At 53.2% G+C, this 14,768-nt stretch overlaps 1 long non-coding RNA gene across 1 annotated transcript; it reads right to left on the bottom strand.

The window, feature by feature from the left end:
* Positions 1-4,517: 4,517 nt before the first annotated feature.
* Positions 4,518-11,374, bottom strand: LOC129563272 (uncharacterized). Its single transcript, XR_008687336.2, has 3 exons — positions 11,043-11,374; positions 9,565-9,783; positions 4,518-6,442 (listed from the first exon to the last, which is right to left on the bottom strand). It is a non-coding gene; the product is annotated as an uncharacterized LOC129563272 (long non-coding RNA).
* Between the last annotated feature and the right edge of the window lie 3,394 nt (positions 11,375-14,768).

Below are 14,768 nucleotides of genomic sequence, written 5' to 3'. Positions count from 1 at the left end.
TCTGTCCACAGAGGCATATTGACAACTCTTTGTTTGGACCTAGTATGTCAGGACACGGTGGTGAGCAGGACAGACCGTCTTATCCTCAGGGACAGCATCGTGGGGAAGACAGAGGAATATGAATGCTCCAGCAAAGGAGCTCCCAGGTATTTTTTAGGGCCAACTGTGAGGGTTCTGGAACTCTCTTCTCTTGGACTGCAAGGAGATCCAACCAGTCCATCCTAAAGGAAATCAGTCCTGAATATTCATTGGAAGGACTGATGCTGAAGCTGAAACTTGGGCCACCTGATGCGAAGAACTGACTCATTGGAAAAGACCCTGATGCTGCGAAAGATTGAAGGCAGGAGGAGAAGGGGACAACAGAGGATGAGATGGTTGGATGGCATCACCAATTCAATGGACATGAGTTTGAGTAAACTCTGGGAGTTGGTGATGGACAGGGAAGCCTGGTGTGCAGCAGTCCATGGGTCACAAAGAGTGGGACATGAGTGAGAGACTGAACTGAACTGAACTGAACTGTGAGGGTTCTGAGTGTTATTTTTATTTAAGAAACACTTCATTTCTTCAAGTGTCTGTTGCAGGGAGAAAGAAACCAGGAGAAAACGCAGCCTCTTGGAGATGATGGCACTGGCTCTGTCCCCGGGGTTACTGTTAGCCGTCACTGTGGGACCTGAGGGGACGGCCGGAGGTGCAGTTTGAGCTCGTCAGAGGGCCAGGCGCTCTGCGTCTCTCTAAGACAGCCTGGCCAGTGTTCCCTGCCGGCCTCTCCCGGGCCAGCCCACCTCTCCATGAGGCTTTTTCACAAGATGCTCAAGGAATTCTTACAGAAGAGACACCATCTTCCCTCCTGACGTGCAGACCTGCAAACCAGACTGAGACTTGGGGGTCACAGGCCCGGCAGAAGGAAGAGAGCCACAGAACAGAACATTTCAAACTCATTCTCATTTCCCTTCTTGGTCTCCCGCATCTCCCCAACAGGCGTCTGAACTTGGACTTCCCTTCCACGAGCTCTGAGGAAAGCACCATATGTCAGTTTCGTCAGGCCCAGAAGCTGGTTTCCATCCAGCCCACTCTGATTTCCTCCCAGCTGCAGTTCTGCAGAATGACCCATCCCTCCTGGGGCACACGGAGGAAGAGAGAGACAGCAGCAACCGTGGACACGTACCGCGTGCCCGCCACCGGCTGGGAGTCATTCTGATGACGTGCTTGTTGCTGACGTACAGCCCTAAGAATCCCGCTGCCATCATCCCCATTTTACAGATGGAGAAACTGAGGTGCAGAGGTGTTCAGGGACATTCCCAAGGTCACCTGGCCACTGGAGGCAGAGCGGGGATCTGAACCACACTAATCATCAGACTTGGCCAATTTGCTATGACAGAAAACCCCATCTTGGCTAAAAGATGTGGCCAGAAGAGGTGAGGGTTTAGAGGAAGGAGTTCCCACCCAGCTGGTCAGGACTGGGGACACCAGAGGAAGGATTAATGAATCCATGAGAAGGGACAAGGCCGGGCCGGTCCATCTCCAGCAGAGCAGGGTCGAGCCCAGTGACTGAAGCCAGCACAAGCCAGGGAGTCCCGGGAGGGCTAGAAAGCAAGGAGGACTCCCTGGAGGCAGCCCGATTTGGAGAGCTGGTTAGGGAACAGCAGGAGCCCTCAAGAGGCCCTGGAGGCTGGTTTGGGTCCCTTGCCCTGCGTAGGTCCTTACCACAGGCCCCTCCACTGCTATTTCCTCTGCTCCCCAGGGCTGAGTGACAAGCGCAGCCTCCCTGAAGCCTGCGGAGGGGTGAGGCTGCACTGGGCGTAGAGGGAGAGAGCAGCCCCGTGGGGCGGAGGGCCCCGGGCTCACATCGCTGGTCCGAGCTTGCCAGTAGTTAAGTCCCCCCACCCCGCAGCTGTCAGCCTCACCTGCAGGATGGCATGGCTGAGAGGTGTGAATGAGCTAAGTGTCAAGAACCCAGCGAGGCTTCTGGCACACCAGAGGTGTGTGACCCGTGTGCCCTGGCCCTGTTCTTCCTTCTAGAACAAGGAAGAAGGAAGGAAAATCCCCCTGCCCCGCGCTGGGCCATGGGGGTTGGGCCTGTCACAGGTCCAGCAGACACGGCGTCTAGGACAGAAGGGCCCCTCAGTCAGAGCAGCGCCCTGGATGCCCGCAGTCCCTGCCCCAAGCCTGGCAGGTGAGCTGGGCAGCACCAGGCCAGGGCGGGAATCCGGGGGCCCTGGCTTGGCCCTGGGGATGGTCCTGCCCTGACTCCTTTGATCCAGAGGCCTGGCTTCGCTGGCTGAAGGCTCCAGCAGCCTCCCTGTGGGGCCCGAGGTGGGAGTCAACGCCCTTCTTGCCCTCCTTTCACCCGCAGCCCCTGGCAGGGGGTCCCTAAAGAAAGGAGCTTCAGCCGCAGCCCCGTGGGCTCCTTTCCACACATTCTCCCCGCCGCAGGCTGTCTCTGCAGCGTCAGCTGGGGAAGCCGGCCACCGTGGCAGGCCAGGATGGAGGTGGTCCCCTCTGATGCCACACAGGACTTTGATGTGGATCCAGGTCAGGTCTAGTTCCCAGGGTTCTGGGGGAGTTCACTGTCCCGAGAAGAACAATGGACAACGGGAGCTTGAGGGAGTCAGGCCAGGAGCACCAAGGAGAGGAGGGCGATGTTCTTGACACCAGGTTTGTTCTCTCCATAAAAAATGAGGGAGGGAGGGAGGTTCCAAAGGGAGGGGGTTATATGTATACCTATGGCTGACTCATGTTGAGGTTTGACAGAAAACAACAAAATTCTGTAAAGCAATTATCCCTCAATAAAAAAATAAAAGAAATACCTTAGACGGTGAGGTTGATAAAAAACAGAAAGTATCCCTCATTACCCCATTAAAGAATTTTGTAGTCATTGAAGGGAAAAAATGTGAACACAGAAGTAAAGATAGAAACAGTGACAAGTTCTTTTTTCCCCAATATCCCTGCTTCCCCAGCAGCGACCTGTATCAGCAGTTGGCTGTATGTCATCCCAGACTTTTTCCTGGGCACTGATACACGCACACACACACACACACACCCATGTGTATATGATGCCAGGATGTTTGGGGTTTTTTGCTTTTACGTCAGTTGGATCAAGCTGACCATACCGCCCTACAGCTTTCCCCCCATAACAGTATATCTTGAACATTTTTTCATGACCACATATATGAAGCATGAGTATCTGCTGTTGCTTTATCTTTCTCTAATTTCTGCAGATATTGTCCACGTGGATGTAACACAGTTGATTCAACCATTGCCTTTCCACTCACCCCCTCACTCAGGGTCCCTGTTGCCGGCTCAACTCTGGGGAGCCTGGTGTTTAAGGTAAATGATGCCACTGCAGAGTCCTGGAGACCCTGTCCACGTGCAGAATACAGCAGCTCCTCCCTGCTCCCCTGAGCAGATAAGCGGTCTCCAGTTCTTTCTCAGGCAAACAATTCTTCAACCAGCATCCTGGCCCATGCCTCTCCGGGCACATACACCAGTCTTTCTGTAGGCGCTGATACCCTGAGGTCGAGCAAGGAGGCAGGAGTGCATGCATCCCATGTGTGAGAGACCCTGCCAAGGTGTGGGAGGGTGCAGCCAGCCTCCTCTGCCCCCAGCCCCCTAGTACACATTCATCACTAGCTGTTGGCCTGGCCGCTGCTTCCAGGAAATCAATTGCAAAGACTGAGGACTGTCAGAGGCTTGCACACCGGGGGCCATCAGGGAGTAGATGAAATTGTAGGAGAAAACCACCCCAGGTTCAAGACCGCTCGTGATGGAGACCCCGTGGTGACCTCTCTGGAGGAGTTGAAGGAATGCAGGCAGACACCACTCACCCTCCATCATCCACCAGCGGTCCACCTGTGGGCGCACAGCCCTCTGTCTTTGGAGAAGCCGTTCCTCGTTAGCAGGCCTAGTGGGACGGGGAGGCTGGTCCGGGGCCCAGGCTGCCACTGCGCAGGCCAGGAGACCAGCGGCAACGCTGGCTTCCCTGGAGGGTGGACCCAGAGGACCCCACAGGGCCCTCGGCTGCTCAAGGTCAAGGGACCCGCCCCCTTCCGCCGGCCCCTAGAGGCACCATCTGGCAGCCAGGCAGTGATCCTCAGAGATTGCCCTCCACCCCGCCCCCCGGGCCCATGGATGCTGCAGCTGAGCACACGCCCCCCCCCCCCCGCCCACCCTCCCCCGACCCACCACCCTGCTCGGATCCAGGTGCTGGCATCACGCCTCAGGTCTTCTTATCCAGCTGCACTCCCTTACCCTGCCCCTCTGGGAGGAGGGGGCTCCGGAGGGCACTATGGAGTAGGGGAGATACAGCATGGACAGATCCAGCCTTTTCCTTACCCGGGAGGGTGACCTGAGACTTCCCCTGGTTTCAAAGCTGCTAGGTTTATAAGCCCCCCACCCTGCACCCTCCACCCTCCTCTTTCTTCCTCCCCTAGATCCCAGCCACCCACACCCACACGTAGCCCTGCACACAAAACCCAGCCATAGTGATGAACACGGGGAAACACGCAACCATGTTCTTTTTTGTAAGCAGCTGTCTTCCGGCTCTGCAGACCGACTTACCGGCTAATGATGAAAAGATAACTCTAGCTACATTCATTGGGCAGTGTGCCAAGTGCTTTATGGATACGATCCAACGATTTTCTTCACAAAACCATTAAGTAGAAGCCGCTCTGAATTTATTGGTGGGGAAATGGAAGCTCAGAGAGGTTAAGTGACTTGATCCAGGTCACACAGCTGCTGAATGCTAGCGCCAGGACTGGAAGCCAGGTCCCCATCAAACTCCAAGTCTGTGGGCTTAACCCTTGTGCTACCCTACTTATTTTGCTTTCATTTCTTCTTCTGGGTTGTCCCAGAGAACAGGTGGAGCTGGTCAGTTTCCCAGGGCTGGCCCCCAGCCTGGGTGGGGATGCTGCTTCTGATTGCTGAAGCTGAGTGAAAAGACTCTCCCCATCTCCTCCATGTCCGGATTCTCTGACTCTCTCATGAGCTTACCCAGTCCCCTCAGGGCCAGTAAGACCTGACTGGTCACCCTGCCTGCCAAGGAGCACTTTGGCTGCAGGGGGGGCCATCTCAGCCTGAGGACCGTAGAAATCCCTCTCAGCTCCACCTCCCCACTTGGGTCCGGGGTGGCGGCTGGTCTCAGGGCTGTCAATCCACAAGCAAGCTGGGCGGTGGGTGAGAGAGAGGTGGCCCCCGTTCAGAGGGGCTTGCTGCCCTCGTGTGGCCTGGGCCCGCGACCACTGCGTCTCCTCCCTCCTTCCATCCTCCTTGCTGGTCTCCAGTCTTCCCCGGTGCCAAGGACCCACATCCAGTGCCAAGCCCAGTGCAGGTGCCCAGGAGAAGGTGGCACAAAGACCAGGGAAATTCCCAATCACCAGACAATACCCCGGAGCCAATAACATCAATGGAGATGAAGTCTACTTATCTGTTGACCTGAAAAGATGGCCTAGTCTATTGTTCTGTTTAAAAAAAAAAAAAAAGGAAGCAAGCAGGTCTTAAAACTATTGGAAAAGACCTGATGCTGGGTAAGATTGAGGGCAGGAGGAAAAGGCAGTGACAGAGGGCGAGATGGTTGGATGGCATCACTGACTGGACATGAGTTTGAGCAAACTCCGGGAGATGGTGAAGGACAGGGAAGCCTGGTGTCTGCAATGCACTGGGTCACAAAGAGTCAGACACAACTTAGCAACTGAACAACAACAAAAACAGTAAGAAAGCCTTTTATTAATGAAAGAAAATACTCTCTATGTATCTAATCATAGAAAAAGGATGTTTGCCAAGATGCTAACAGATGATTTTTGTTGTCTTGGCTTATCTGTGTTTTCTCTTTTTCTCAGTGAACATCAATTACCCACATAATTTTAAAAAGCAATAAAAATAAACCAATCCCAGACTGATTGTACATCTTCCTGTCCTCATCCCCACCCCCAACAGCTCTCCAAAGAAATAATCACAGATCCATAATTCTGGACCTTCCTTTCTCTCTCCTGTCGTTTCCACATCTCAGCGGGTATGTGCTGGGTTGAGGGTGGGGGAAAGATTCCTACCTGCTCCAGGAAGACTTCCCCTGACTATCGGGAGGTGTGGAGGCTTCGCCCAGGGGGGCCTTTTCTCTCTGACCTAGCTCTGTCCAGATGCACAGTGCCCCGAGGCCTTCTTCCCTTCCTTGGTGACCTTTCACGGAGGAGGAAATGCTCTGTTTCCCACTGCACTGTTGGCTTCTGCAGGCTGAGCCCACTTCCCCGAGGCCGAGATCCTCAGAGGCAGCCCCCCTGCCCCCCCATAATCACGTGGACTGGAGCCCCAAGGCAAATGGCTCCACCGCAGGAGAGGTGATCCTGGCAAAATGAAGAATGAGGGAAAAGAAATCACAGAAGCTCCTGATCACCAGAAAAGAAAGAGCCATGCTTCGGAACGGGGCTGTGCGGGCCACTTCCAGAAGGATCTGAGGGAAACGAGGAAAGAGACGGAAATGGAGCTTCCTGAGCACTGACCACATGGACCCTCCAAAGTCACACTGTCACCCCCTCCCTTTGTGCAGGGTAGGGTGACAAGGCACCTGAGCCTCAGCTTCCTGCATCTCTGGAGCTTCAACCCAAGTCTCACATCAGGGTAGGCTCCAAAAAAGGCCTCTGGTTGGAGAAATCAGTGTTTGTGGGCAGCTTCTCCAACCTCTTCCCGACCATTTTAGCCACTGCCCAGGCTCCCCAAGAACCACAGCCACCCTCCACTGGGCGAGGGGCATAAAGAGCGGCTCTCCCCAGAGGGCCAGCTCTCTGAGAGCCTGCTGCTCTAGTGATGAAGGTCCTTCTTCTGGCCACTAGAACAGCAGCCATCAGCAAGGCAGCCTAGAGAGTCCAGGAGCTGGCCGGCCACCCAGAGGAATCCAGGGTTCAAGGCAAAGGAACAGAGGACATTTAGCGTCACACTGAACCCCGTCTTCAAATCACATTCCCAGAGGTGACCACCCAGAAACCAGGCTCCCGCGCCCTCCAATCAGCTCATACACACACAGGACAGTGCAGCGGTCGGTACATCTGATTGAGAGGAGGAGACCCTCCCTGATACTCTTCCAGCTCTGTACCTAGCCAACTGGGCCAAGTCACTCCTGCCACCACAGCTCCCCTTCCACTTCCACAGTGTTGGAGGGTCAAGAAGGGTTTCAAAGAGTGTTCCTGAAGAACGCTCAGCCCCTGGCAGCGTCTCCTCCCTGCATGGGGGTCTCGGAATGAGTTCCATGCCCTGAGTACCTGGGTTTGTGGGCAGGTGGTGGTTCAGATGGTAAAGAATCTGCCTGCAAGGCAGGAGACCCAGGTTCGATCCCTGGGTCAGGAGGATCCCCTGGAGAAGGGAATGACAATCCACTCCGGTATTCTTGCCTGGAGAATCCCATGGACAGAGGAGCCTGGTGGGCTACCATCCTCGGGTTTGCTAACAGTGGGGACACGACTGAGCAACTTTCACGATTGAAGCATGATTCGTAGCGACACCCTGTGGACACAATGGGTAACTGCACCCACCTGGACGAAAGCCACAGGACGACATCCAACTTTCTTTATTATGTGGAAAGGAGCTGATTGCAATTAATCAGGCTCATCACCTTTCACAGGGAGCTGTCTTATAACTGAAAAAGAATCCCTCCAAAAACCTGAAAACAGCCACCCAGCCGCACATTTCCATCTGCTTCCAGTTAGACACCGTTTCAATTTGCCCTTTTTCCAATATTGACTTGATGTTAAGAGTCTAGAGGCCATGGAGGGAGGGTAATGTCAACAGTAATGTCTATAATATTAACAGGAGAAAAGTGTAAAGGGCTCTTAACTCTTGCTGTGAATTTCATGCATTATCTCATTTAATCTTCCCAGCCAACCGTGCAGGTATGCGCTCTTACTCCCAACAGTCAGAGGAAGAATTTGAGACTTGGAGCATAAGGGAAGGCTAGGTTTCAGACCTGGGCAATTTGACCTCAGACCCCCATTCTCTTTAACCAGCAGTCTGTGCAACCTCACTTCCCCTAATGTCTGCTGACCATGGTAATCCCTCGAGGCTGGAGAAAAATCCCAATTTCTGGGGCACTGGCTTGACTCCTCAAACGGAATGCCCTTGAGTCACCCTCTGGGGCAATGACAGGTGAGTGGAAAGGGTTCAGTAGGCCTGGGCTGGAGTCAGGTCTCTGCCTCTCTTGCCTTGGAGGGGGCTGTGAAGATTAGAGAAATCATTTGGTGCTGAGTAGATGCTCCAGAAATAGTGGCTGTTCTCAACTGCATGGTGTGCAATTTGACCTTGGGAGGAGCCAGCCTGGAAGATGTCTGTAGGGGGCAAATTCTAATTTGACCTCTTTAGAAAACACCACTACTAAGCAGGGCTGGGATGGGGCTTCCCTCATGGCTCAAGGGTAAAGAATCCACCTGCCAATGCAGGAGGCACAGGTTCGATCCCTGATAGGGGAAGATCCCACGTGCCTCGGAGCAATTAAGCCCATGCGAGTGAGCTTGAGCTTGAGAGCCCGGGAGCCCGTGCTCCACAACAAAGCAGTCCGAGCAGTGCCAGTACAGAGCAGCCCCGCTCTCCGCAGCTAGAGAAAGCCAGAGCAGCAGTGAAGGCCCGGCACGGCCAGAAATAAACAAAGAAAATAAATTTAAAAAGAAGGGCTAGGATGAAGGTGAGGGCAGCCTCCTCATCCTTAGGCTTGTGCTACTTCAGACGGAGCAGCTCCTGTGTCATGGTTCAAAAGATTCCCAGAGGGAGTGACTTAACCAAGTTGGCAGAGCAGACACGAGATCCCGTAACTTTGGGCCCCGTCTTTCCACAGAGACAATATTATGCAAAGAACGGTGTCCTGGCAAGATTCAAGTCCATGCCTCCAGGTATCTGCAGAAACTCTGGTGCTACGAACCAGTCCGTGCCCTATCTTGGTACTTTGTTATGGCAGCTCAAAGAAACTAACACGGTCATAAGAGACATCGTGACTTCCCCCTTGCTCTCCCTTGGACCACTCGTCCTGGGGGAAGCCAGCTGTCGTGTCATGAGGCTACTCAAGCAGACCAGTGGGAGGTCCGCATGGCAAGGATCGGAGCCCTCCCGTCAACATCCAGCACCAACTTGGCACCATGTGAATGAGCCTCCTAAGAAGCAGATCCTATAGCCCCAGTCAAGCTTTCAGACGGACTGCAGCCCTCAGTTACATCTGACTGCTACCTCCTAAGAAGCCTGGAGCCAGAACATCCAGGTAAACCTTTCTGCAGTCCCTGGCCTACGGAAACTGTGAGATGATAGATGTTTGATGTAGTTTGAAGCCACTAAGTACAGAAATAGATAGCTAATACTGACATATTTGTTGTATTGGAGCCCAGTATAACCTGAAACAAAAAGAGTTGCATTTTTTAAATATTAGTCATTGGATTTAGGGCCTGAGTTAATCCATCACAACCTTTAATTGCATCTGTAAAGACCCTACTCCCAAATAAGGTCATATTCACAAGTACAGGGCAGGATTAGGGCTTCAGTATATCCTTCTGGGGTACACAGTTGGCCCACGGCAATGACCTAACCTTGCAAGTCACATACCTTCATTTCTGTAGGTATGTAGTGGGTACCAGGGTCAGCCCTGTTCAGGGTGGGAGGAGACCACGCAGGGGATGACCGTCAGGAGGTGAGGTTAACTGGGGGTCATCCTGGAGGCTGGCTCTCAGTACGTCAGATGGCAAACTCAGCCTGAGACACACCCCACGTGTAGTCTTCACTAGGCCACAACGGGAAACCAGTTGCACAGCACTTGGGCCTCCCCTACAGTCAAGAGCATAAAAAGGGGTGAACTTGCTGGTAGTCCAGCAGTTAGGACTCAAAGTTTTCACTGCCAAGAGTGTGGGTTCAATCCCTGGTCGGGGAACAAAGATCCCGCAAGCCACTCAGTGCAGCCAGAAAATAAAAATGACAAAGGGTAGAGTGAGGGGACGGGGGATCTGGACACGGAAACTGAGAGGGTGAAGCTGCGTTGAGAGCTCCGCCCCACGGGGCGGGGACGCTGCCACCTCGACCTTAAGTCTCCTGGTGTGGGCTCCACCGGCCGTTGAGAGCCGGGGCCCCACAGGCCTGTGCAGCACGTGGGGTCCTCCCAGATTAGGGGTTGCACCTGCGTCTCCTGCTCTGGCAGGGGGATGCTTCACCACTGAGCCACCAGGGAGTTCCCAGCAATTCTTATGTGATCGCACAGCTCACAAGAGGAGCGGCTGCCCTGGATTGGGCAGGTGCCCTGTGAGTGCTTCCCCATGGGCCTCTGGGGAGAGAGGCCCAGCGAGTCATCATTTGAGGTCCTGTAGCGCCTGCTAATGGGCAGGAAGAAGGCAGAGGAGGCTGCTGGATTCTTGAGGCTGAAGATGGATGTCACTGGCCGTTACCCAAACCAGAGATGCAGGTTGGGAACCTCAGAGATGGAAACCTCTGGGACTCCCTGGGAAACAGCTCAGAGAGCTGGCAGTTCTGCAATCATGGAAGAACTGCTGGGGATTCCCTGGTGGTTCAGTGGTGAAGTATCCACTTGCCAGTGCAGGAGACGCAGGTTTGATCCCTGGGCCGGGAGGATCCCACATGCTGTGGAGCAGCTAAGCTGTGCCCCACAGCTACTGATGCCCGCAAGCTCAGAGCCTGTGCTCTGCAACAAGAGAAGATCCAGCACAACCAAAAAATGAATGAAATTTTTGAAAAAGAAATAAAAGAAAATAAAAATAAAAATTTTCTTAAGAAATAAAAGAGAAAAATTGCCCTATTCTTCTGTTCCTTCCCTTCTGCCCCCCACCATTCGCCTCTCTCCCTTAGACCCTGCAAGCCGCCAGCAGGTGGGGAGCAGAGGCTCAGGTGAGAAAACAGACGGAGAACCCCTACAGCCGAGTCCCTGAAGGCTGGCACATTCAGGGACTCCAGACCTTGGAGCAGAAGGAGGCGGGTAGGTCTGGAGTCTCTGAAGGAAGATGAACACATCATGTCATATCTATAACCAGTTGTTTAGACCTCTAGATCAATCCTGGGCTTTGTGACATAGGCCATACCTGAGCCTGGCCAGAAGAGGTGTGGGGTCAGCTGGGCTTCCATCCGGGGTTGGGGGGAAGCAGGAAATTGCCTCCTTCACTGAAAAGTTCAAGTGGCGGGGATTCCCGGGTGGTCCAGTGGTTAGGACGCCACACTCTCACTCCGCCCCGAGCTAAGATCCCACCAAGTTCTGCGGCATGGCCAAAAGCAAAAAGTTCAAGCGAGAGGCACAACTGAGCTGCCCTTTGATCACATCCCACGTTCAGGGACTGGTTTTGCTGAGCTCAAGGGTTTGAAGGCAAGTTGGGTCTTATATTTCCACCTGCGTGCGAAACTCGGCCAGGAGCACAGCCTTGACTGACCCACAGGGAAGTTCCTGAAGAAAAAGCCGTCTCAGCTTTTGTCCAGAGTGGAGGACTGTTTACTCATGTTTCCTTCCTATCTGTCTGGAAATGACACCAAGAACGGGGGTGGGGTGGGGAAAGGACTCCTTGTCCCGGTGCAAAACACCCACACCCTGTGAACTCTTCACCCCGCCGTGGTCTGACTTCACCCCGGGATGGGGAGGCGAGGGATGAGGTTGGCGGGAAGGTTCCTGGGGGGACAAGCCTGGTCTGGGAATGAGAGCTGTTTTCCCGAAAACTTGGTTTTCACACTTCAGCTGGGTGGGGAAGGAGCCTGAGCAAAGACACGAGAGAGCACCAGTGGAGAAAGTTCTGCTAAAAACATGAAAACTCCCCGAGGATGTTGGAGCCGTGGTCTGAACAGTCCTTTCAGTGTCTTGATATTATTGGGGGGGCGGGCAGCGGGAAGGCTGCTGTGCGTCTCCTCTCTCTCACTGACTTTGCACCAAGCTTGGGACTAAAGCTTCGTTCCTTCTTTAGGAGTTGGGCTCTGAAAAGAAGGGCCCTGGAGATTCAACACCAGGGCCAGGCAGAAGCTGGGGCTCTGCAGTCAGAGAGTACAGGGTCTTCAGCCTGCGGAAGGCCCCTGCTTGGATCAGACACACACCAAGAAGGTTCCAGCTCCCAGCGAGGACCCAGCTGAGCAGAGGCGTTAGGTTGGAATGCAAGTGGGGGTGAGAAGCCTGGAAAGCAGGGCCCTTCCACAGTCAGCGCTTCTAGAAAAGCCTGCTGTCCCCAGCACAGAGGCTGCAGGGAGTAGCAACTCCGGTTCTCTACATTTCAGAGAAAAGCGCTTTCCATGCTCATGATGTCAGTAATATCTCAGGACCTAAACAAGCCTAGTTTTTCACCGAGGGCTCCTAACGCTCTTTAAAAGATGCTAGGCCCTAAATAAAATCCCATTTGTCACCAGGCCGCCCATTTCTCTTTCTCGAGCCCTGGTTCCAAGAGGCAGTCACAACCCTCCACCAGCCAGTGGCAACACTCTTGGATCAGTTTCCCGAAGAACTTCATCATGAACAAATTGCAGTCACTTTGCCTGGAGCTGACAAGCCCAGGAGAATCTCCGAATGAGGGCTTCCCTGGTGAGAACACAGCCCTTCTGGGAGCCTCGGTTCCTCAGAGAGTGTTCATACTGGGAAGTAACTCCGGAGGGCTGAGCGCTGCACGGGGTTTTTTGTTCTTGTTTTCCAGTCAGTCGGGTCTGACTCTTTGCGACCCCGTGGACTGCAGCACACCAGGCTTCCACGTCCTTCATCACCTCCCGGAGCTAGCTCAAACTCATGTCCATCTAGTCGGTGATGCCATCCAACCATCTCATCCTCTGTTGCCCCCTTCTCCTCCTGCCTTCAATCTTTCCCGGCATCAGGGTCTTTTCCATTGAGTCAGCTCTTCACATCAGGTGGTCAAAGTATTGGAGCTTCAGCTTCAGCATCAGTCCTTCCAATGAGTATTCAGGGTTGATTTCCTTTAGAATTAGATTGGTTGGATCTCCTTGCAGTCCAAGGGACAGTGTGGGGTGAGCAGGGCTTTTCAACTTCAACACTAAAGGTATTTGGGCTGGATAATTCTTTGTTGTGGGGGAAATCTTGTGCTTTGTGAGATATTTAGGACCATGCCTGGCTTCCATCCACAAGACATCAAGAGCATCCCCTCCCTACTCCTCCCCGATCTTGCCAATCAAGACTGCCTCTGCTGCTGCTGCTAAGTCACTTCAGTCGTGTCCGACTCTGTGAGACCCCATAGACGGCAGCCCACCAGGCTCCACCGTCCCTGGGATTCTCCAGGCAAGAACACTGGAGTGGGTTGCCATTTCCTTCTCCAATGCATGAAAGGAAAAGTGAAAGTCAAGTCGCTCAGTCCGACTCTTAGCGACCCCATGGACTGCAGCCTACCAGGCTCCTCCTGGACACCACCAAATGTCCTCGGGGGTCAAATCATTCCTGGCTAGGAGTAGCGCTCATTCAATGACTACACAGCTAAGGAGATCCAGGAGAAAGCTGGCCACACATACCTCAAGGGAATTTTCACTCCAGGACAAAAGAGGCCAAATCTACATGGGTGTCTCAGTTCTCTGTTGGATGCAACTCTAGATGACTTAACAAGGGTAAGGGGCGGATCCTGTCACTTGTAACTGAGAAGACCAGGGATTTAGGCACCTCGCTGGCTCAGGCCCAGCTTGAACCAGAGACTCAAACAATGTCACCAGGACTTGGTTCTGGATTCTGCTATTCTCCAGTTTTGGAATTCTCAGAGGGCCCAGATGGCCACCAGTGCTCCAGTGATCCATCTTCCTAGGCTAGAGACTTGTGGAGGGGAGAAAGGGGATGCGTTTTTCTTCCTGCAGGCCTCGCAAAATTGTCATTGTATTTTCTTGGCTCCGATTTGGTCAAGAGTCTGTCACCAAGCAAAACACCATGGCCAGAGAACATGCAGGCCTAGCTGGCCAGGCTGTGGTCACATGCCAACCTCTGGATCTGAGAGCACAGTCAACTCTGCATGCAGGACACCAAAGATGGAAAAGAAAGGGCTCCCAAGAGGAAACCCACAAAGACCAGGGGAGAGGACTCCAGACAACAAAAGGCCACAGGTTCCTACCACAGTCTAGACCAAGAGGGAGCTCATAAGCTCCTCCATCACGGTGTCTGGTGAGGGTACAAGGACTTGACTGAATGGCACTACAAAGGCTGTGCCATGGTCATCCACGCCAACCTTCAGGTGGCAAACACTTTCTTAGGTGTCTCTGGGGCAAACTAGCAACTGTCATGACTCCTTCAAATGGCTTCCTGAAATGGAGACCACAGAGTTTCATCAAGATCCTTCCCCTCTCTTTCATAGGTATATATTTGCCACTGGGCTCAAAGCTGCCCAACTGGGAACAGCATTTGCCAGCCTCCCTTGAAGTTAGGTGTGACCGTGAGACTCAGCTAACACTAAACGAACAGAAGAGCTGACCAGACCTTAAGATAGTGGGTGTGCCATCCACACTCTTTTTCCTTCCCTTGAACCAGAACAAGAAGTTGCCTGAAACCCAGGCTTTACCCGTGCAAGGGAGAATGAGGCCTTCAGGGATGATAGAGGAAAATGCACAGGAACCTGGATCCCTGAAGAACCAGGTAGAGCCTCCTGCTAGCCTGGAATGACTATCTCAAGTGAAAAAGAAATGCTTATCTTTTCTAAGCCAGTAAATTGTTGCGTTTCTGCTATTTTAAGATGCAGGACTGAAGGAAGAAAAATATGCAAGTTTTTATTTTCATATTCTAGTATCTTTGGAACCCATGACACCATTGGCCAGGCAGTGGCCACCTTTAAGTTAGGCCTCAGAAAAATATTCTTGTGAGG

The sequence above is a fragment of the Moschus berezovskii genome, chromosome 9 (genome assembly GCF_049115385.1).
Source record: "Moschus berezovskii isolate FMDL1 chromosome 9, NW_MosBer_1.0, whole genome shotgun sequence".
In the NCBI taxonomy this organism is placed as follows: Eukaryota; Metazoa; Chordata; class Mammalia; order Artiodactyla; family Moschidae; genus Moschus; species Moschus berezovskii.
This window is presented reverse-complemented; position numbering and strand designations above follow the sequence as displayed.